This window comes from Anser anser (assembly GCF_964211835.1).
Source record: "Anser anser genome assembly, chromosome: 3".
Classification (NCBI taxonomy): Eukaryota; Metazoa; Chordata; class Aves; order Anseriformes; family Anatidae; genus Anser; species Anser anser.
In genome coordinates, this window is record NC_139722.1 from 66,531,450 (window position 1) to 66,554,290 (window position 22,841).

A 22,841-nucleotide genomic window follows, 5' to 3' on the forward strand; every position below is an offset into this window, starting at 1 on the left:
TATCCATGTGATAAAAATTCTCCTGATTTCAATGTGATCAGTCTTGTACAAGGGCTTGCAAAACCAGGGCCTGAGGATGAATAGAAAAGGGAAATTAGAAGTTAATTGAAAAGAAAACAGATGTTAAAGAAAGATGGGCAACAAAAACATGCAGAAAGAGAGAGAGAGAGAGAGAGAGAATAAACAAAAGAACTAGAAAAAGGAGTGAAAAAAGGAAGGATGATATGGAAAAAGAGAAGACAAAATTTGACATAATATATATTGTGGAATTTAGACATGTTTCATAAATACATTATCTATATAGCTCAGAAAACCACATACATGTCATTGCATTCTTTTCTGTTGAAAATTACTGTTTTAAATGTATAGTATTTGTAATCTAATAATCACAGTAGTTTTAAATCCCCCCAACGTGATAAAGTAAAATGCTGCTTATTTGCTTCTTGTATACTCTAGCACTTCTTCCTTTTACTTATTACTTTTCCTCCCCCAAGAACTCCAGTTAAAGAAGAGAAAATTTGATATACTCAAATGTTAGTTTTTTCAAACCTGCAGGTGCACCTGTGCCCCCAAAAGCTTATCTGATTTTTCCAGTTCCAACTGGTCCAATGAAAGATAACAGCTCTGCCTAGAAATTTTGTTCTGCATACAGCAAAATGTCAATGCAATGTGCCGTGACCTTCCTTTTTTTCCTCCTGATGCATTCAAAGTTTCTTATACATTCCATGGGCCTTGCAGGTGCCTTAATGACTCTATCCCACAGTGATACCTGGCTTCCCTCAAACCTGCTTTCAGCCAGTTCTTTATCTTTTTTAGATACTCTGGGGCTCCCCAACCCAGCTACCTTCCAGTGCACAGAGTACTAATGACCCCTCTCATCTTGTGCTCCTCCTGTCCCCCAAATCCCTTGCCTATTCTGTCACCTCCTTTGACGTATCACACTTGGAAAATAAGCTCTCAGAGGCTCACCGTGTATTCTTTCTTACTCGCTTGTACAGCATTGAATAAAGTGGTACCTGGATCCTTAGTCAATGTTCCTGTGTATTATTACGATCATACAAATAGGCTATTGGGAAAATGTAGAAAGTTCTTCTTTCAGAGACTGCAATTAGTTAAGGATGAATATGTTCATCCTTATAAGTGGTACATTCATTCACATAAGTGCTGGAGTCATATCAATTAGGCTAATTCACTTGAGTAAAGTTATACTTAAGTATTTGTAGGACTGAAGCTACACTTCCATTGAGAACTCTACCTTTGACAATTATCACAAACACCTACATGTTGCTACAGGGGAAAACTCAAATTAAATTGCAATCTGTTATAGATAATAGAGATGAGAATGCTCCCAGTCCACAATTCTGAGACATCCAAAGAAAAAGCATCTGCAAGAAAAATATTCAATTACCGCCCTTTCCTCACACAGGAATACAAGGCTCAAGAAACCCAACAACTTAAAGAACAAAAACAATGTTGTAATTGTTCTCTGGATGAGACTGGCCACACAACCCACCTGCAGAAAACTCCACAAAGATATTTGATAAGCTTGTCATGCAGAAGGCTTATCCTATTTTTTTTTTGAGGTAGAGGATGATTTAAGCCTTGAATCACAAACCCCTTTAAGAGGCAGAAATAATGAAGTGAAAAACAAAATTAAGAAGCTTCAGAACGCATGCAGGAAAATCTACTCCAGTAGAGAAGGAGAGAAAAAGAAATGAACTCGTCTGATAAACTCATTTGTCATTCTTTGCAGAATACCTTGCAGAGAGAGGCAAGATGTCGAGGATCTTGTGCTGTCCATGGAGGCTCCGTACACAGCAAAGGACATGGCTTTATTGATATCTTGTTTTTACTTTCACCTCTGCAATGGCACAGATTGTATCAGAAAGTTTTAAAAGCAAAATAGAGGTTAGATCCATTTTCGATACTCTAAATTAAAAGAATAAATGAATCACCCAACTGTAGTTAATGGGCAATTAACATAATTCTGGTCCGGTGTAGCTGAAAGATAATGAAAAAGCTGATTGCAAATGAACCAGCAGTAATGTGGGAGGTCATAATAGTCCCATAACTCTGAATGAGAAACCAATTTCTCCTCTAACACTAGATGCTTTGATTGGTGAAGGGCTTTATCATACTATGAAATTTGCCCATGATTGTGTGAGATATAAAAAAAAAAAAAAAAAAGGGTTCTGCTGTGCAAGGAGTGGATGGCTTTACAGAGCAGGTAATCTGAGCAACTGCATGAGCCTGTACTAGCTATCATAAACTAGAGGGTAATTAGGAGTGCAATGGTGAATAGAGAGGAGAGAAGCATATATCTGAGTAATGAGTTCACAACTGTACTACAACAGGGCAACAAACCACCAGGGGAAATGCAGCAGGGTGTCAGACTCTGTTCCAGCCTGGAGACTGGATGTGCTGATGCCCTCTAACTTGGCCCACCTCCTGGAGACTGCCTAATCTCTTTGTGCTCAATTTGTTCTTAGTTAAGGAAAGAGTAATGGGGTGGGATGAATTCCACCCACAATGCTTTTCTCTTCTCTCCGCTTACCATCTATGCCCTGATCCTATTAAAACTTAAGATCTTGTTCAGCAAACTGTCATCAGATAAAGTAAATTACGTTTAATGCTAGTGGTAATGCTCTGAAAATCAAGAGAACAATTGTGTCTAGGGCAAGGACCGCCTCTTTCCCTAGAATTTTAAGTAAATCTATATTTAGCCCCTTTGTGGCTTTTGAGGGGGAAAAAAGGTAATCATGTTAGAACACTGTAATGGTAAATGAATCTATGTCCTAGAAGCAGATGGCACATTAATAGGGTGCAGACACAGAGAAAAAGAGAGCTAACCCTCAAAACTGTCTTTTTGGTTTTGTTGTTTTTCATCATTGTTCCTATGTCTTTTTTACCAGTCTGAATAAAATGACAGTAGATTTAATAGAGGACTTAATCCTAATGCCAAACTTTATATCATGGCAAATCAATAGGTTATTGCTGCATTATGTTATATGCAAAATAGATAAGGTAAATAGATAAATTGACAGCGCTTAACACTCAGAAATATTTAGCATAGCAGAGTGCACAGATTGCAAATGACTGTTCTAGGTAGATTTTTATGTCACCTTTTGCACCACTGTCCTAATGCTAAACTAAGGCGGTAGCAGAAGTCACTCAGTCATTTGAGATGACTTAATCTTCTCGGCATGCAGGGATGCATGCAACTCTGACAAGTAATCACCAATGCATATGCCGCCAAGCAGTCAGTGTCAGTAGATACCTCTAGTTCATTCACTCAGATAGGTATATCCATCTTTGTGGGGTCTGTAACATAGTAAATAGAACTGGGTTCAGCATGGAAAAAGCGTATATACCAACTAACATATTACTATCCCTCCTGCCCAATCATCTATATAACACCTCTCAGATAAGAAAATCAGTATTGTCCTAAGCAAGGGCAGGTAATAACATTATTTCACTTGGGAAAATCAACATCACTTTTATAACGGAGCGTCTTATCTTCCAAGCTTACTGGAGTTCTCTACAGAGATCAATGCATATGTGGATGGTGTTTATTCAGCTGACATAATCTATATAGATTCCTAAAGGACTTCTACAGAATCCTTCACAAAAGCTTTTTAAGAAAGCTAAGCAGTGGTGGAACAAAGGGAAAGATGTCTCTATGGGTAACTAACTAGTTAAAGGATAGGGCATAGAGAGGAAAAGTGAAGAGATGTTTTTTTCAACAGGGTGCATTCCACCCTTGGAGTTGCAATGAGGTCTGATCTAGCACCTGAGACAGTCAAGGCATTCATAAGTCATTTGGGAAAGTGGGTGAGAAGTGAGTTCAGGAAGTCTGATGGTGATACAGAGTTACTCAAGGTAGCAAGGACAAGCAGTGGCCAAAAGAAAAAAAAAAACACAACAAAAACACAAAAAAATACAGAAAAACCTTATGAGGTTGAGTAGCTGAGCAACTAAATGGCAAATGAAATTCAATGTAGATAAATGGAAAGCAATGCATGTTGGAAAAACAGTTCTAACTCCACATATTAATATGACAGAGTTGATCATTACCACTTAGGAGATAGATCTGGTCTTATGATAGATAGTCTTATGAAAATGTCAACCCGATGCTCAATAGCAGTCAAGAAGGAAAGTCAAATGTTAAGAAATTATTAGGAAATAAATGGAGAACAAAACAGAGAACATCACTGTGCCGCTATAGAAAAGAATCACTCAACCCCAGGTTGAATACTTTGTGCTGAATACTATCCTGTCTCTTCAAAAGGATACAGGTAAAACAGGACATTTCAGAGGAAAGCAACAAAGATGACAGGAAGCTGTAGAGCAGACTTCATATTATGAAAAGTTACTCAGCAACTACAACAGGGGATGTTGGCACACTTAATTCTGGAAGAAGTATGACCTGTAAGAAGATGACAGAAGCCTGAGAAATCATGAATAGAATGGAGAAGATGGATCTTGATCCTTCCCATAAGAGAACTGGGGAACACAAAATGAAGATAGTAGGAACTGTATTCAGAACAAACATAAATACTTTTGTGCAGTAGGTGGTTAATTCACTGCTTGATGATGCTGCGGATGCATGAAATAAAGGGGGATACTAGACAAGTAGGAGAGTTACTGAAAATACAGAGACTACGGCAATTCAGGATGTCCCTTGAGGTGGACATAGCTGCAGGCTAGGAGAGCAGCAAGAGGAAGCGTCATGCAGAGACAGGTGATGGGCTAGAAGTGCCTTTGGTCTTACTGGTAAGAGCTCTCGGTATGATCTTACCTTCTTACAAATTGCCTCATCTGGGATATTAAAAATCTCATTGACTGACTAAGATGAGAGAGGAAAGATGAGGGAATGAATAACACACGTGACATGATTCAGAGAAGTGGTAGGCTTCTCAAACTTTATGTCAATACTGATTAAGGATAACTAGTAGCTGCAGAAGTAAGCCCTTTAAGAAAATTATATAGCTTCACATATTTCTTAACTCATATCAATCAATCTCATCATTTTCTTACTAAGTTAACAGGACATTTCTTCTACCAGAGAGAGATACTTTTCCTCCTCCTGCTTTCCAATGAATTATGACAGAGATCACCTCATCTGGTGATCTGGGACAACTTGCCAGGCTCTCCCATAATCTTCCAGTGTATTCTCTACCTTGAAGAAATATTTATACTTTGTTCACTGTAATGAAATCGGAATGATTTCAGATAATGAAGCCAACTGGGAAAGAAGAAAAGGATCTATATTTGAATGAAGACTTGGGGGGGATGACACTATATAAAAGAGACTTGAATGCTATAAAGATGACATCACCAGATGGAGCTGTTACTTACAGTCCTCTAATTTCTCTTTCTTTGCATGCAGGGACCTTCTTGATTTTAAGACCTATATACAGCATAATTTCGTGGAATAATTTCTGTACACCGGACTGTGGGAAGCAGCAGAGCAGTTTGCTCCCTGTCCCAGTCAGTGTCTCTGCCAGAGCTGTTACTCTGGGAACTCTTTGGTGCTTCTCAATGAAGAAATTGCCTGAACCCTGACTACTCTTTATGCAAAGAAACTACTACAGGTGTAGTGGAAGTAAAGTATCCTACACAAGTACAACAACCAGTGTCTTCCATGCTGGTTTCACCCTATAATGGCAAGCTCACCTGCAAGGCTCTATATCCATTTCTGCTTTGGCAGCAAGACAAGCAGTTACAGCAGATCCCCACACAACCTTATCGATTCTCTCTCTCCTCCCAGTCTTTCCAGAACACTGCTTGAGATGGGAACCTCTCTCCCATTTTTCTTGCTATAGATCTGCTTATTCTTTCTGTTATCAGTGCTCCCAATATGCATTATCTCTGTGCATTATCAGTTACAACAAAGCCAAAAGAAGAAAAGCTCTCACTGTAAAATATTAAACTTAAAAACCTAGCTTATCTGATCAAAAGCTTTGGCTCTTTCCCAGGGAAAGAGCAGCCTTCGGTTTATTGCCCAGAGAGAAGCCTATTCTTATTAATCAAGGCACCTCGGCGCATTATTCAATGAATAGCCATGCTTAGTGAAACTGGCCTGGTTGCTGCCTCTGTGGCACTTGCTGTATTTAGAGAAGAGGCCGTAGAGACTGTATTTAGAGAAGGTATCACAACCTTGGCAAAAACAATCTCCTCTTCGTTAAATTCTTGCCTGCACCAGAAGCTATCACAAGGCTTTAAATTCTACTTTGGAATTCTATTTTTAGAGTTCAGGTGGGATTTATATGGTGCTTCGACCTGACACAAGCTTTCTGCACAAGGCCTTGTATGCCCTCACTGCTGAAACTGCTTACTAAAATAAATTGAGGAGGGCTTGTTCTACACGTGTCTAATAGGCTACGGTGTATCTTAAATGTAGGATTTCCATGATAACTAAAATTTCACCAAATGCTTGTAGCACAATAAAAAAGACAAATGAAGTTTGTAAGTTCAGCTCTCATTGTCAGCGGCATCTGTGTTTCTTTAGTGACTGTTGCAGAAAAATACCAAAACCTTATTTTAAGAGTAAATGAAAGAAGATTCCCAGGTTATTTACAACTAAGAAAACTGTCCCCTTTTCAGCCTAGTATATGATCATGCTGCCGTCAGCCCTGGCTCCCTTCCCTTACATAAATTTTGAACAGTTGGCCAACTCAAACAAATAGATAGAAGGGCACGGGGGAGAGGTCTCACGGATATTAAGCTCCTTTGAGTTTCACTAGGTAGGGGAGAGAGATTACTAATATCCCACTGACAGAAACATGTTTAAGCCATATTAGATACTAGGGAAGGCAAACAGGAGCATAGGAAGACATAAATATAGAAAATCAGATGCTGTTGATTTTGTTGCTCAAGGATAATGTTAATATGGAGAGGAAAGACAAATGGGAGATCAAGACCTATTTGTTCACAAAGTTGTTAGTTTTTTGTGCTGTAATATTTGTGGTTCCGGGTGCAGATGCAAACTGGGCAGCTGTGGACATAAACCCTTAATATAAAAATATGGATTAAAGAATCAGTCTTGAATGTCTTGCCCAAGTTCAACCAATGACAGGAACAATTACAAACATTGCTTCAAACTGCCTGGTCTAGATAAATTTCTGTTCCAAGCCTGAGCTGAGGTAATGAAAAATATTCCCAGGATGGTCTCAATTTCATAACTACATATTAGGCATAAGCAAAAACAAAAAACAACAAAAAAAACCACAACCACCACACACACACAAAACAAAACATGAAATGAAGCCAAACAATTCACAGCAGTAGAATAAAGCAATGAAGAATGACAAAACCAATGAAGAAATCCACAATGTGTTCGCCTGCGCCTCACAGTAATTAATGCTTTTTGAGATATTAGATAAACTTTTCTTTGTCGTAATAGAAACAGATTTCCCAGATCTCCTATTTCAGCTCTCAAGCTCCACCTTTTCTCAGCTTTGTCTGAAATTAGCCACATTTTCTACCACTTTAATAAACGTGGAATACAATTTGGAAATTATCTGTTTGCATCAGCACTGGCAATGAACAATAGCTCAAATTTTGAGAGTCAAGGCTTCAATAATAAGGCCTGATTTTCTTAGCAATCAGATGCATACACATGCATACACACACACGCACGCACACCACATGTCTTTGTGAATAGGGCCCAAAACAGCTGCAACCTTCCAGAAATTAATTGGATTCTGGATCATTTGCATTTTTATATAGTATACCAACAAAAGATAGAGATAGCAAGTTTATTAATGTGAAAAAAGAGAGAGAGGCAGAGAGGGAGGGAAAGTGAGCGTTTTGGTTGAACTGCTAATCCAAATTTTAATACACGTAGTTCCCATTCACCTTACAATGCTGTAGCAGATCCTCTAAGGTGGAAATTGATATGCAGGTCTAAACTGCAGGCAGCTGTTAAGGACTCCTACTGATGCCTAGGGCCTTTACAGTTCCTCATCTGGGTAGGCATTATGATTTGATAATGGCCATTTTCAGACAACACCCAAGGCAATTCCAGGATTTGCTGTCACAATAGACACACTGAAAATAAAGTCAGTGTAAATAGATTAAGAAATTGACAGAATAACAAGGCAGAAAGAATTAGAATGAATACACAAATGGCAGATGACAACTCAATGCATTTTGCTGCAGAGATGGGATAAGGAAAGTGGAGCTGGAGGATTTATCTGCTGACTGTATGCCTTCAACCTGCTTCCTGACTGTGTGGATGTTTATTTCAGTGAGAAATGAAATCTTTATTAGGAGATTTCTTATCTCTCTTGCTGCCTATTGAAAAACTTCCTTTCTGCTCAACTGAAAGCTCCTGATCTATAGGGTGCCCAAGAAAGCTAAAGATTTTCCAGGTACACAGCTAGTGACAAGGGGGCAATATTGACACCCCCATTCCACTTGGGAACAGGAAATAAGTACTGAGGGCTGAGTGGCCCTCAACTCCTGTGGGTGTTGAGGTGAACATCAGGTGGTAACCAGGGCTTTGTATTACACGATTCATTTACAAATTTGTTTGCAAAGCTTGAGCGGAGTTATATTTCGGGTTTAGTGCATGAACTTACTTGTGGAATCCCTTATTTAGCGTCTTTTGTTCTACTATAAATAGATGGAATTTCTTTGATTCCTTTTTACTGTGATTTCATCTGATGGACTATTGGTCGAGGACAGTAGGTTGTTGGGTATGGAAGGGAGTAGAACTGCTACAAGGATAAAAATGAAACTCAGTGCCGTGTTAATGCTCAGCTGGATAAGGATCCAGGGAACTTCAATTTTACGTTAGTGCAGTAAAGTGCTCCCCAGGACCGTAAGACCTGGAGCACAACTTTTCTCTTGGCTCATGGAAAAAAACACCTGGATGGGAGCACACAGGAAACCAGGGCATATAGCAGTGAAATGGCCATCTACTTCGGATATGGCAGAGCTTTGGTTGGTACCAAAGGAGATTCTGGGGTAAAGGTGCTGCTGGGAGGAAGAAGGAAAGAGTAACCTGTCCCCCAGTGGGGCTACGAAAGCAGTAAGTTGCATCCTTGAGTAACCAGCCCAGCTCCACTGTTTCCTTCAAGCCCTTTCCTATTTACCTGTTTTTCTAAAGTCACTGAGAAGCCTTAAAAGGCCTCTGGCATTTGAACAAGGCAAATTCTGAACACTCAGTGCAGGGTATTCAACCAACACATCTTGAGTAATCTTGCAGGAGTTTAGGATCATCTTGAATAAAATACTTAGCTTTGCTTGACTTCATGGGAATTAAGACAGTGCTTGAGTGTTGTATTGAATAAGGAACAAAATTGTATGTGTGGTTTACATAAATAATACTTAAATCTTTTGAGATTTTATACATACCTATTATCTTGCGAGGATCTCATGTGTGTAACTTTTCCATCAAATTCTGTAACATAATACAATGAAACAACCTTTCATTTCCCTACCTTTTTCTTTCTTTCCTCCCTCCACATTTCTTTTCCCCAGTAAGGGGCATCCTACATTTTCTGTGGTTTGTTTTCCTTCTCTATAAAGTTTGACCTCTTCTTCTTTATAAACTTTGAATACAGTCCCCACTTCTATCACAGATCCTTCCTTTTCTTGTTTCATTTCCTCTTGGTTTTCTTCCCTCAGGTGTTGTTTTTCATCCTCTTTTCTTTCTTTTGGGTGTTCTCAACCACTTCCGTTCCCCCACCCCCCACCCCCCTCCCCTTTTTCCTCTATCTCTCTCCTCTTATTCTGCTTAAATTACAACCACTCTGTTTTCAGTTTTAATACTGAGCATCTATGGACTGTAGTCTTCCCCACTAATCTGTGTACCCAAATCCTACAAGGTCAGAAAAAGAGATAAGGTGATTTTAGCTTTGGCCAGGGAAATGAGAAATCAGGCATCAAGAGTGAAGCGAAAGGGATGACCTGCCACAGAGCCTTCAAACATGAGGAAGAATGAGGTAGTAACAGTTATGAAAGGAAGAGGAGGGAAGAGAAGATTTCCGTGAAGAATGTGCGAAAAGAACAGAAAGTAAGGTAGTGGGTGCAAAATACAGTGCTACTACTTTTCTTCCCAGGTTCAATGTTCCTTCATTTTGAAGGACCTGAAGCTGCAAGGAGTACAGAACTCCATTTTGCTGTAAATCAATCCTGTTAAATGAAATAGCTTCATTATAGTTAGCATGCCAACATTTAGAAATGAATCAGAACCATGGCCAACATCCTTCTGGCTGAATAAACAGATATAGCGAGACACATTACTGAATGATAAAGTATCTAAGTACACACCAAGCCCTTATTTATCTATTTTTGTTACCCTTAGCAGAAAGCCTGCCAAAGTATTCTAATAGTACCAAAAATCCAGGAAAGCAATACTCTTATAACTAGGCAAATCTTTTGCATGGTATTGTATTTGTACTGCCTAGGGACTTGCTAATTTCCTGCTTTTGAGACAGTCAAGAAATTCAAGAAGTGTAAGCTTGAAATCCTGGCCCCACTGACGTCAAAGGCAATACCTCCATTTAACTTCTATGGGGCTAAGAACAGCTAATTTCTAACTGAAAGGGAGCCAAATGAATGCAGTCTCTGTGATCACATCTAATTTAGATGGGTTAAAACAGCACCAGAGGAAAAACGGCAGAAAGATGATGAATATTAGGGCAGGAGTGATGGAGAAACTATAGGTAGGGCAAGAAAGGACCAGAGATGAGAGAGTGGGGGAGAAAGGGTGCAGATAGGAGTGGAAAAGGAGCAGAAGAGGATCAAACATGCCAGGAACTGCAGACGAGGAGAAAAGAAGGGCGTAGGTAATGAGGACTCAGAGCCACTATAGGCAAAGCAGAGGTGGTTGCCATCAGGTAGGCTGAACTGAGGGCCCTAACAGGAAAGGGTGAGACTCAGGATGTGTCTATGGAAAGAGAGAGGTATTCTGTGTTTGTGACACAATATCATCATAGCTCTGCATCTGCTCACTTCGTAGCTATAAAATCTGCTGTGTTTGTCTGCTTTTTTTTGTTGTGTTTTTTTGTTTGTTTTTCGAAAAGTGTGAAACTTATGTACATCTTAAACATTCAGCATCTATAGCACTCATCTTCTGTATGTCAATGGTGCCGCAGTTGAAGTCTCTCTGGAGACTGCCTCCTCTGGGATGAGGAGGCAACAGCAGGGGCAGCTCTGCTCATGTGAAAAACTGTATTTCACCTGTTAAAATCTTGCAATGCTTCTCCAAGCAGAAATACAAATATTAATCTGCTGCTTCACTAGGCAATATGAATTTATTAAATTATTTTCTTTTCTATATTGAGAAAGCACCAATAAAGCACTAACTTCACTCCCTGAGAGGTAGCAAAAGAGAAAAGTTGTTACATCATCAAAACCAAATCCCACTATCAGAGAACTGCATTTGAGATTCATTTTCAAACTAATTTATATTCCCAATGGACAGGTCACCTGCTAATCCTTCTGGGAGTATACTCCATTATTCCTAATGTCTTTGCTTTACTATAAGGTAATACCTCTTTCTCCTGAGCATTTACACCCTTTAAACATTTGAAACTTGTTACAGTTCATCTCAGTTACTCTTTCACAAAGTTGCGTAGACATGGCTGTGTTATTTTTTCCAGGCTGGTTCATCTTCCTGTTGTCCTCAGGATTTCCCTTAGTTTACCAGTTGTGCTCTAGCAACATGCTAAATCAAACACATACCCTGTACTCTAGCCAGGCTACAACAAAACTGCACACAGAGGGCTATTAAGACAGTGCTCAGTGATGCACAGCTTTTGCACATGCAGCCTGAAATTATGCCACGCTTCATTGCAACTGTGTTATGCTACATATGCATGCTTAATTTTCTCTTCACTATTACCTCTTAACAATATGGAAGACAGTGGTATAAGGCTATTCAGCCGATTTACACCCTTTCTGAGCACGGCTTGAATGCTGGTAATGATGTCATTTAAAAAAATCTGAAATCTGAATTGGGCTACTGGGGACTTTACCCAGAATTTTTTTTTTCCTTTCCTTTCTTTTTTTTTTTTTTTTTTTTAAAAAAAAAAAAAGTCGTTATATTATGAGAGGTCTGAAGTTTAGCAAAATATTTACCTTTTGGAGCTAACAGTTTCACTTAATGGAAATCAGGTTTTTGCTTTGCACAGTTCGAAGAAAGCCTTCTCAGATCTTAAGCTACCTGAACAAAAGAAACAGTTTTTTTTTTTTTTATACTAATTAGTAAACAATTCTAATGCTCCAGTGGACATGGCTAATTCAAAAAGGACTTGAAATTGAAGACTAAAATTGGGATTGTACATAGGCTTGGTAAACAGTTTATACAGTGCACTCCTGGGACATTATCAACGGTGCATTGTTGCATACAAAAGTGAAAGTTCTGACAGTAAATACATACTTAAGATCTTTCAAAATGCTACTTATCAAAAGAAAATACTCCTCAAATAAATATGTATAGATTATTTCAAATAGAGTACTGTGCTACCAGCCACAGCTTTTTATACTGTTCTTCCTTTAGACGCACAGAGTAGGATCTGGCTGGAACAATCTGCAAATGAGGAACATCCACATGGTGCAGACTACATCATTACTATTTGTACATCGTTTTACGGTAAGAGATGAGAAGGGACTAAGGAGGAGTATTTCTTCCTTCAGTACCTTTGAACTATTCCTCTGCAAAAGGGGGAACGCTTTAGCAGCATGCACGATTGCCTTGAGAAGATGCAAGAGCAGCAGATGTAAATGTACATTGCACTGCATCTCACTGCTGTTATTAAAGTTATGGTTGCTCAGGAAGCAATTAGTCCTTGTTATGGTATAGACACTGAGACTATGCAGAAAGTGAAACACAGTCCTTGATCAGTCAGCCCTTCCTTGATCCTTGTCACAGCCTCTCCTACGTTGACTTTCTGCTCCGAACACTACCGGTTGCAGTCCAGGAGCAATGCTCTTCCTTTCAGATAAAGGAGAAGATATGATCAGCTCGAGACACTCTGTAGATGAGAAACTTACAGTGCAATGTCAGCTAATTCCGTAGTGTTTCTGAATCATTTTCAGAAAAGAGATGCCATAGAAGAATTCAGATTATTATTGGCTCCTTAATCTGGCTTTAGACTGGTAAAGCTAACAGTTTCACAAGCCAAGCCATCTTCCCCATAGATTTAGAAGACAGGTTTTTGCATAAGCTAGGCTTAAACCAAGTTTGTCCCTGCTAGTACTGGCAGCCCAACCCATATTTAAATCAAAACTTCATGGAATAGTACGTTTTATGCCAAAGTAATAAAAACTGTAATGAGACACACACAAACACACATCCCTATCACAACATATATATGCTGTGTCCTGGGCATACTTTTTAATCTACATCTAACTTTTTAGTAGTGACGAAGCACCTTTCAGTCATTACTAGAGCCATTAATTTAAGTATCAGTGTTGTCTGGATGTACTGTTCTCCTACAGTGCCTAGGATGTCCACGCAGCCACTGATTTAAGAGACAATATCACTTGCTTCCAAGTTTATGAGGCAATAAACAGCTCCCGCATATTGATGAATGTGGAGGTGTTTGCTCAGCACATTTGCAGGGGACGTTTATTACCCAAGTGCTGTGCTTTAAAAGCAAATGAAATTGCAACTATTCTCACTTTCTTCTGTTGGGGGGAAGGGAGAAAAATACTGTTGTTTTTAATTTGTTCCTCCACTTTCCCTCCTCCTGTGACTCATTAAAATGACTGACACAGCCATGGACGTTTCCTTCATCTGTGCAGTTGACGACTACAGGCATTTTTACTTTGGTGGCTTTGCATGAAACTGCTTTAGAAGAGGGTGCAATCATCAGAATACCAGAGAGACGTGACTAAGATTATCCCTTAGTGCTTTATTACCCTATTATTCCTTTCCAAGGGATTAAATTAGTTCATCAGTATAACCACACAGAGTAGTTAACCCTACAATAATTCTCAATGTTCTGTCCACATAATATAGGCATGAAATAATTTTAATCTACATAAAAGGGATCATGCGAATGTCAATGATTAAAAGATGAGTCTTTGGATTGTACACATGGCAAAACACTTCTTGGAATCTGAACTCCTTTTAAGTGTATGATATTGGGAAGGAAGAGAGGGTGGAGGGAAAAGATGAGATTGATTGCAAAGCTGCATGCCAACTCAGTTGTTATGAGGATGCCAAACAGAGAAAGCAATCCGTGAAAAATGTATTAAATTATCAAAAACACAAAACTGATTTATAGCTGCTGTAATTTCTCCCCTGCTCTTTGTTCCTATAAAAAGGATGTTAGGGAAAATGTTTTCTTACAAGAAAAGAAAATGTTTCTAGTTTTTATTAAAATACATACTGATGTTTTAAATTGTTTTATTTAACTATGTTAAGAATTAAAAAAGAAAGATAATTGAATGATAAGTATGAATACAAAATCTAAGGAACCAAACAAATATTTTCCAAAATCCTTGAGGAGAATGGACCATGGAATCTTCTGGCTTTTATGAGAAGCCTTTATTATAAATAGCAGCAGATCTGTTGTTTTAAGAAAAGGATCTGTGAAACTTCTAGCAGAGCAGACAGTTCCTTTTTTATCCTTACAATATGAGATTAAAGAAAAAAATATCAACTTCAAATATTTCATAATGCACATTACCTTTCTTCACCGTTTTTCTCATTGTGTTCTTTTCTAATTTAAGACTTAGATATGCAAATCTATATTCATTTAGATATACCTTTTAATCTGAGTAGTAGTCCCAGTAAAATCAACGGGACACATGCTTAGGACAAGCCAGCCATTAGCACTGCTATGCCAGTAGGCTGTCAGAGGTCATTCTTTTCCTTGGTGTTTGAAAAATGCCTTCAACACATCAGGAGGTGTAAAAATTGTAACATTAAGAATTAATACTTATATTTAAAAGTAGAAAAACTTTTGTTGGTCATACTTAACTAGCCCTCATTTACACTGTTAGAATTTCTACCACTCCTTCTTTAATCCATATACTTGTTCTTTTCCATTATGGTCCTTTTCTCTCTAATACATTTTCTCCTGCTTCTGGTTGTCCTGATTTTTTTATTTTGCCTTGAATTTTGTCCTCCATTCTCATTTGACAGAGTAAATTTGTTAAGGAGAAGAGAAGCGAACTCTAAGTTATGCTAATATCTGTTCGGTTACTGTGATCTTTTGCAAACATATTTCAATTTAGTCAGCTTGTACTGTCTTCTGCCTTCCCATGGCTGTATGTTAAAGGGTAGTCCCTACAAAGGAGATGGGGAACAGCAGTGTCTGTTTCATTTGCAAGTCAACTGACAAGATTTAGTTTACATTATTTGCTTGGTAATGTTAGCTTATCATACATTATGAATTATGGAAATTTAAAGGAACAAGTCTTCTAACAGGTTTTGACAACCTCACTGATTGCTGCCTGGGGTGTTTATGGGCATAGGACAGGGGTGGTCATTGAAAATTTCTTATTTAGATTCTGCTTTAACATACCTGAACTGCCTGGAAAACATGTATTACAGAAAGTCCAGAAACTGAAAGCAATGTGTTTCCATGCCTATTGGAATTACTTAAACAAGACGTGACAATAATGGTGCCTGTGGCCCAGTCTGGAAATTGGAGTGAAAATGAGTGTCATCATAAATGGTTTAGATTAGCTCTAATTATCTCAAGTGTGAAACAAAACACTAAAAAAAATGTTTTTTATATATATATATATATTACTATATCCTGTTCTATAACAATTGGACTACCTCTGAGAACTGATAAAGGAACGAGGTACATTTACTTTCTTTCTGAAAGATGTTTTAAAGGTGACCGCTGCTTCCTATTTCTCTTTCTGGCCACCCAATTGATCATTTCTTCTCAATGGAATGGGAGAAAAGTAATGTTCCCTTCAGGAAGGATAACAATAGCTTTTAATACTGTGTGCTGGATAGAAACATCAAGAAGGAGCAAATGGTGACAGCAACTAGTCTTTGCTAGGAAGTACTGTTATCAACATCCCATGCAGAAGAAGAAAGGGTGATAGAAATATTTTTGGAAAGGTCATTCTGAGTGTTTTGGCTGGTGTCTCTGTCCCAGTGAAAATACTAGGAAGAGCAGAGATTTTGAGCAAGGACTAGGTCTTTTATGGATATTATATGCCAGCCTCTGCTAGAGGAAACATCAGAATTGTATACTTTTTCCTTCCATCTCTTCTCTGCAAAGGGTCTCAAATACTAGCAATGCACTGTACTCAGTAAGCTTCAATTTCAGGGGAAGTTTGAAAAGCCTGTAATATTCTGTGTGAAGGTTATTAGGGACTCCCCAAAAATCTCATGTTGAGTGACTAATTGCTGGCAGCAGACACATTTCTAATGAATTTTAACACAAATTATTTCAATACACTCTGTCTGAAATTTTATATGTAATCTCTTGTATTTGCATATGCAGTTTGGCCCAAGGGGCAAGCTAGTGCTGGCGGCTAAACTAACTCAAGAAACCCTTTTTATAAGAGGAGAAAGGAGTGATACGATCAGATATGTTTTCTAATGCTTAGATATTAAAAACACATTATTTGGAGATAGACTCCAAACTCTAAACAAACATAGGCGATATAAGACTCAAAATTGCCAGGTTTGTCTTCCCAGCCTGTTCTGAGCCCCAGAAAATCTTCTCCATTCTTCTATTCCCCATTGAGGCCAAGCAAGCACGTATCTCTACGTATCTCTACCTTAGTTGGAGAATTCCTCATGGCACACAACCTAGGTTTGAATCCCGCCCTAACATGAAGCCTTTTGCTAGTGAAGGGAACTCCTACTCTTTCCAGCTATTTCATTTGTATAAAGGGGCTTAATAAAGCCTTCCTTTTAGCCAGAATTAGGGGTGTTCAGCACACCTTTATCTACAGCTGTCATGGCCTAGAGATCACAGGCTTGCTTAACAGCAGCCAGCTTGCTTGACAGCAGTCACTGACACTTTCCAGCACAGCAATATTGTATCCAGCCACAATACCATATATGATTTCATTTCAAAGCCCTTTTGTTCCTGCAGGGGTCCCATCAAGCAAAGCATACACCAAAAGTATAAATTCATAGAAAACACTGGCTCCCTGCATGAATAAGAGATATGTGTTAAAGCGGAAAAATATAAAGGAATTATATCTGTCATGCTGCTTATGTGTGATTTTCATATTTATTAGCATAATCAGATTTATGATTATTCTTACGTATCTCTTGAGAAGCACAGCTGACAATTATTTAATTTTTTAATAGTAAAAGGAGCAGATCTCTTAAGCAGCAGGTGAAAAGGCCAAGAACCTAGCTTTGTGACAGAGCAGTACTTCAAAACCATGCCTTCTGTGCAAGAATGACACTTTGGATGAGCCAGGACACATGAGAAGTGTGTACATACTGTAGTACTCTGGAGGCTCTGAAAGGAGAGAAGTCCCTTCCTTAATGACTTGGGAAGCTTTGCCTGCCGGATTTATTCACTCCGCCCCGCACCCTCCCCCCAGACAACAACCCCCCACACTTTCCTCCTGAAAACAGCTGCTCTTTTGATGTGTTTTTAATACCATTTGTTATTTCCTGGGCAAAGCTGAACTGTGGCTCACCCGCCAAAAAAAGCAGACGTAGACCTATAAAAGCTATCTTGCTATAAAGGACTCTATAAAACAGTATGTTTTAATTGCTTCCTGGTTTCAGCAAACTGTTTTATACTGAAAGTTAACATTAGGTTGACACTTAACTTCTTTGGGCTTTTTATTATTTTAAAACATAAATTATCGGAAGCTATTTATTTTAGCATTTATTTTCATGAATGGAGGTAGCATTTGTGTGACTGGTTAAGCATTTCAAAAAGCAGTACAACTTACCCCAGTTTTTAATTAGTTGCACAAATTATCACCAAGCACCGTAAATTTAATGTCATCTCTTTTACACTAACAAAATAAATACTGAGCAGGTAATAACACATTTGTATGGATCAATCGAGTATCCTGTGGGTAGGTTACTATTATACTCATTTTGGAAGCAGGGAGGTGTGATTGAAGGAGATGCCCAGGGTGACGCACACAGCTGATGGCTTGGGCTCTGAATCAGGGAGACTGACAACTTAGAAAATGGAGATGTTTGGCTTTGTGCAGTGATGACCAGAGCTTTTTTCCCCCCTCTTCATACAGAACCATCACAGAATCACAAATATGATCAGCTCAGAAATGACTGCCTTTCTTGGAAAAAATACAAGAAACAGTCTGTTTGTGTTGTATGTCTAACAATGTTTTGGTGCCCAGCCAGGTAAGTCTTCCCTTAATAACCTATCTTCTCACAGATTTTGAGCCTGTAATATGGCTACTAAAATGTATTTAAATCGTTTATTAACTGAGAGACTCTTCTGAAATCTGCGCAACAACAAATTGGTATCATTCTGCAGAGATAGATATACAGTATTTTCTGCACAGAGGTCTGAGGCACTGTTTATCTCTCAAATAGGATATCGGCTCATGAGGTTAAAATCAACCAAGTGAATTTTTACATTATAGATTCTTGAAAGAATCAGATGAAAACAGATGACGCCCAAGCGAACTGGAAGCATGCATTCTGCTTAGTCAGTCATAGCCTGCTCCCATATCATGTGGTAAAGAAAGCCACAGCTGATCCGTAAGCACAAGAGGGTTGGCAGATAGTTTGATACGTCTAGGTTTTGGAAAGAACTGCTTCACATTTTTCCTGGTGGAAGATTGGAACGTACAAAGAAAAACAGTATGTTACTTAAAGGTAAGTCAGCACCCTATGAAAAACAGCAAAAAAGCTGCCTGATGTGAAGACCTAACCCTTTTCCTGGAGCAGTCAAAACCTTACAAGCTACAGCAGAAGCAACACCGAAACCGCACCGCTAATGATCTTTTCCTACAACAAGCGCTCTTCCAGGTCATGCATTTTTAAGGGGAGCTGACAGGTGAGCGCCGACAGCCCTAGCTGCAGCAGCTTAGGCTGTTTTCCCCAGCGCTCCTCTGGGTGCAGCTCTCTGCTGCTCCATGCCAGCCCACCCCAGCACCGCTCCCGGAGCTCGTCCTACAATGGCAGGATGAGAACCAAGCAGAGGCCGCGGCCTGCGGCGGAGGCCTAGGCCCTGCGCCCTCCCAGCCTGCTGAATTCACCCGGGCGCACGGCAATCCGGAGGCTTAACTGCAGCCCCTGTAGGCAAGAGCTTTCAGCCGCCAAATACTATGCAGGCTCCCCGATGGGCTCGGCAGCCTATGTCAAACCCTGTGAGGCTGTAGTTACCATCACGCTGCAATCATGTAGCTGAACTGCAGGCTACAATTGCACCTTAAGAGGAGCAGTGCTGAGAGAACATAGCAGAAATCTGTCTAGCATACAACGCTGTCTCTTAACGGCAGATGCCTAGGGCAGAATACAACGCAGGTTGTTATATAAAGCCAGAGGTAGCATCGCAAACTCCTCTTGTAGGAATCTGGCTAATTGCTTTTTGAACTCAAATAAACTTCAGACTTCTACATGAGTCCAAGGAGGTCCGAACTGTAACATATTGTTTTTTAACAAAAGTATCTCATTTTGTTGCTTTCAATAATCCATTTGCTAGTCCCAGGAGCAGCACCTGCTCCTTGGATTGGAAAATGTGATGACTTCCAGCCCACCTCCCCACATCTCAGGCAGGTTCACAGATCAGGATCAGCACCAGTTTCAGTCACTGCTCCCCCGGCTGAACCAACCCAGTCTAGCAATTTCTCCCGTGGAAGCCATTCCCCACCTTTCCTCACTCCCAACACTTACCTCACTACGTGGGTAGTGCTCCCTCACCTTCGTGCCACGGGGCCCAAGGCAACCCCTGCTACCTGCATGCATCCTCCACCCCTCCATGTCGCCCAGCCATGCTCTGGGCACAGGAACCTTTCCACCTCCAGCAGAGGGGTGAAGGCTCCTTGCAGAGGTGGGGACCTAGTAAATGAACCCTTTAAGTTAAATTGTGAGTCTGTGCTGATATTAAACGTACTAACAGTCTGAGAAAAAGAATAATAAATAAATAAAAAAAAAAACCACCTAAAATGTGACTACAAGTACACATTCTGCTCACCAGATGCTTGGCCCACTGGGTTAAATTCACTAAATTAACAAGATTATTTCCACCTGAACAAACTATTCATTCCTATTATTGCTAGTTAAAAGGAAAGGCTGCAGGATGTGTGCTTGTCACAGAAAGCAGTTGACCCACTTAGTTCTCAGCTTAAGAAATAAATACTGGATGTGTCTTTCCTAGGCTGTAGATCCAAGGGAAAAGGAGAAAGCCAAGGTATAAACCTGAAACAAATTTCACCAGGCTGTGCAGCTCAGAGCATTAGGAGCAAACAGTGTATGAAAGCATGATTGTTTTACATCTTCATCCAGATGTAAATTCGTCACTGTTGGGTCAGGGTTACATCTTCAGTTTCTGTGTTGTGTAATTACAGCTGTTTAAATGCAGAACAATCTAATGTGCCGATAGCTCACTCATTTGTGTGGCACCATTTAAAACACTGCATAATACCACTTTGAAATATTTGTGAGAGAATTTACTGTTATATAGATACCATCTGTCCAAAGTCCATGAGTTAAAATGTACTGGCCTCATATGTCACATGTTCTCAGTAAAATGTGGTTTATTTTTTCCTCTCCTACATCTGAAGTTAGAGAGACTCCTGAAACCTGTATTTTGCCAATACACACGTGCAAAGTGTATCAACCACAAAAGAGACAAACAAAAAAGACCAACAAGAAACAGCAAAATAACAAACAAAAATCCAACAACTCAGAAGCATTGGGTTGGTTCCAAGAAACTATGAGGTGGCATTACAAATTATTAGGTTAAAAAAATAGGGAAAATCTGGAGTCTTCCAAATAAGGATAATGAGGAGTCTTTCAGTAAAGTAGGGATTCTGTTTTCATGTTTATTTTTTCAGCAATAGTGAGTTGAAAAAGTTAACTTTTAAAAAGAAAGCTTACTGCCTGACTCCAGAAACTACAGCCTTAAGAAAAAAAAAAAGTAACTGTAAACCCAGTGAAGTTCTAGGTGATGACACTGTGACACCAGCCAAGGTCCAAGTCATGTGGGGTTTCACTTGGCTTAGCATTTTCAGCTGATGCAGTTAAAACTGTAAGATTCAGCTATTAGTAAACTAGTGAAGCAAGGATGGATGTTCAGTGTCAGCCATTAGTTCAGGTAACAGGTACTCTGGATTTTAATTTCACTTTCAGTATATTTCATGTTTCTCTTTTCTCTCTCCCCTCCTGAATAAGCAGAAAAGTCTTTTTGAGACTGGCAATACATATTCTGGGAATGACTGTGCCTTTGTGTTTATAGCCTCGAGAGGAAAACTGTAGCAGTGGGGAGTTTGTATCTAGTGAATTCTCTTTTCAGAAAATGAAATGGGAATCTGCAAACTTTGAATGGAGTGCTGGAAAAAATAATAATGCAAAAACCAAAACAATGCTATTATTAAGCATGAAAAAGCCCATAAGAGAAAGGCACTGTAGGGAATTTTTAGCCCTCAAAGAACTGTAGCCAGCCACACTTACAGTTAATATAGTCAAGCTAAACACTTCTACAAAGCATTATTTTAACAGTGTCCATAGAAATTAGTCTTCATAAATCAGCCATGTCATTTTACTAAACTATTTCAGTGGTGTTTTCTTGGCAATCAGAGGTCAAATCATTTACCACTTTTGTAATATTACTTGATTAATAAAGATACATAATCTAGAAAGCCATGAATAGTAAAAAAAAATAAAAATAAAAATAAAAATCATCTTTTCTGTATAAACAGAGTATATCTACTTTAAAATAAGTGGAACTTTTCATTGCCTACAAATTTGTATAGGTCTCTCCTCCATGGTGTCAGAAACCAGAAAAAGCAAGGAACTTGCACTCTGTAGGATTTATGCATGGAAAAGACATATGGTTTGCATAATTATTCCCAGCACCACCACCACCACCCTGACCCAATGCTATGGAGAAATATAAAGTAAGCAATGTCACGCCTCAGCTTTCTACAAACTTCTCCAAACTTTAAAAATTATAATTACAAATGTCTATCAAATAATTACACTATAAGAAATATTAAATGTGGTCTTAATTTTTCTTTTTGTCCCCAGAAAACATATTTTTTACATTGGAACTGAGGGCAAACAACTAACATAAAATATTTCTGAGTTTTTAATTATGAAAGGAGAAATGTAATTAGTCATAATTATTCTAGGGATCAGTCTTTCTCAATTAAACTTGCAATTTATATATTTCCTGGAGGAGATACTGAAATGTCTCAGATCTCAGTAGATTAAATTCTGTATGTAAAAAAAAAAAAAAAAAAAAAGCTCTATAAAAGGTTGTCACAGAGCAAAGCATGGGCTCTGTTTAAACTATTCTTGAAGACAGTAATGCTCAAATGTTGCAGTTTGGAGTAGAACAACCTTTCTGAAGATGATGTGCCCTGTTCTACTGCAGACTCTGCCAATGGTAAACTAGACTTGAAGAGAGAGGGCAAAGGGAATGCGTTTTGACTCTGGACCATCTTTATCTCTTGATCTCTGTGCTGGCAGGCACTCGCCTCTATATGTAGTTAGCTTCCTGGACTACTGATAGCATATGTTGCAAGAACTCAATTTTTAAATATTGCCAGCAGTTCTAAGAGTAAAGACTCTCTTTTACAGTGGGAAAAGCAACTCTATAGAGAATGAAATAAAAAACTAAAGCACAGTGATTGTAGACACAGAATAGTTAAACCCTTCACAGCTTTGATAAATACGGAGGAGGTGTCTTTTATTCTATCCCACCCATAAGATTTGTCAATATAGAGAATCACAG

The 22,841-nt window shown here is 39.0% G+C and overlaps 1 long non-coding RNA gene across 1 annotated transcript; it reads right to left on the minus strand.

The window, feature by feature from the left end:
• Window positions 1-912: 912 nt before the first annotated feature.
• On the minus strand, window positions 913-21,973 carry LOC310896605. The gene is made up of 4 exons (XR_014581662.1): window positions 19,778-21,973; window positions 9,364-9,409; window positions 1,759-1,861; window positions 913-1,385 (listed from the first exon to the last, which is right to left on the minus strand). It is a non-coding gene; the product is annotated as an uncharacterized lncRNA (long non-coding RNA).
• Window positions 21,974-22,841: the final 868 nt, after the last annotated feature.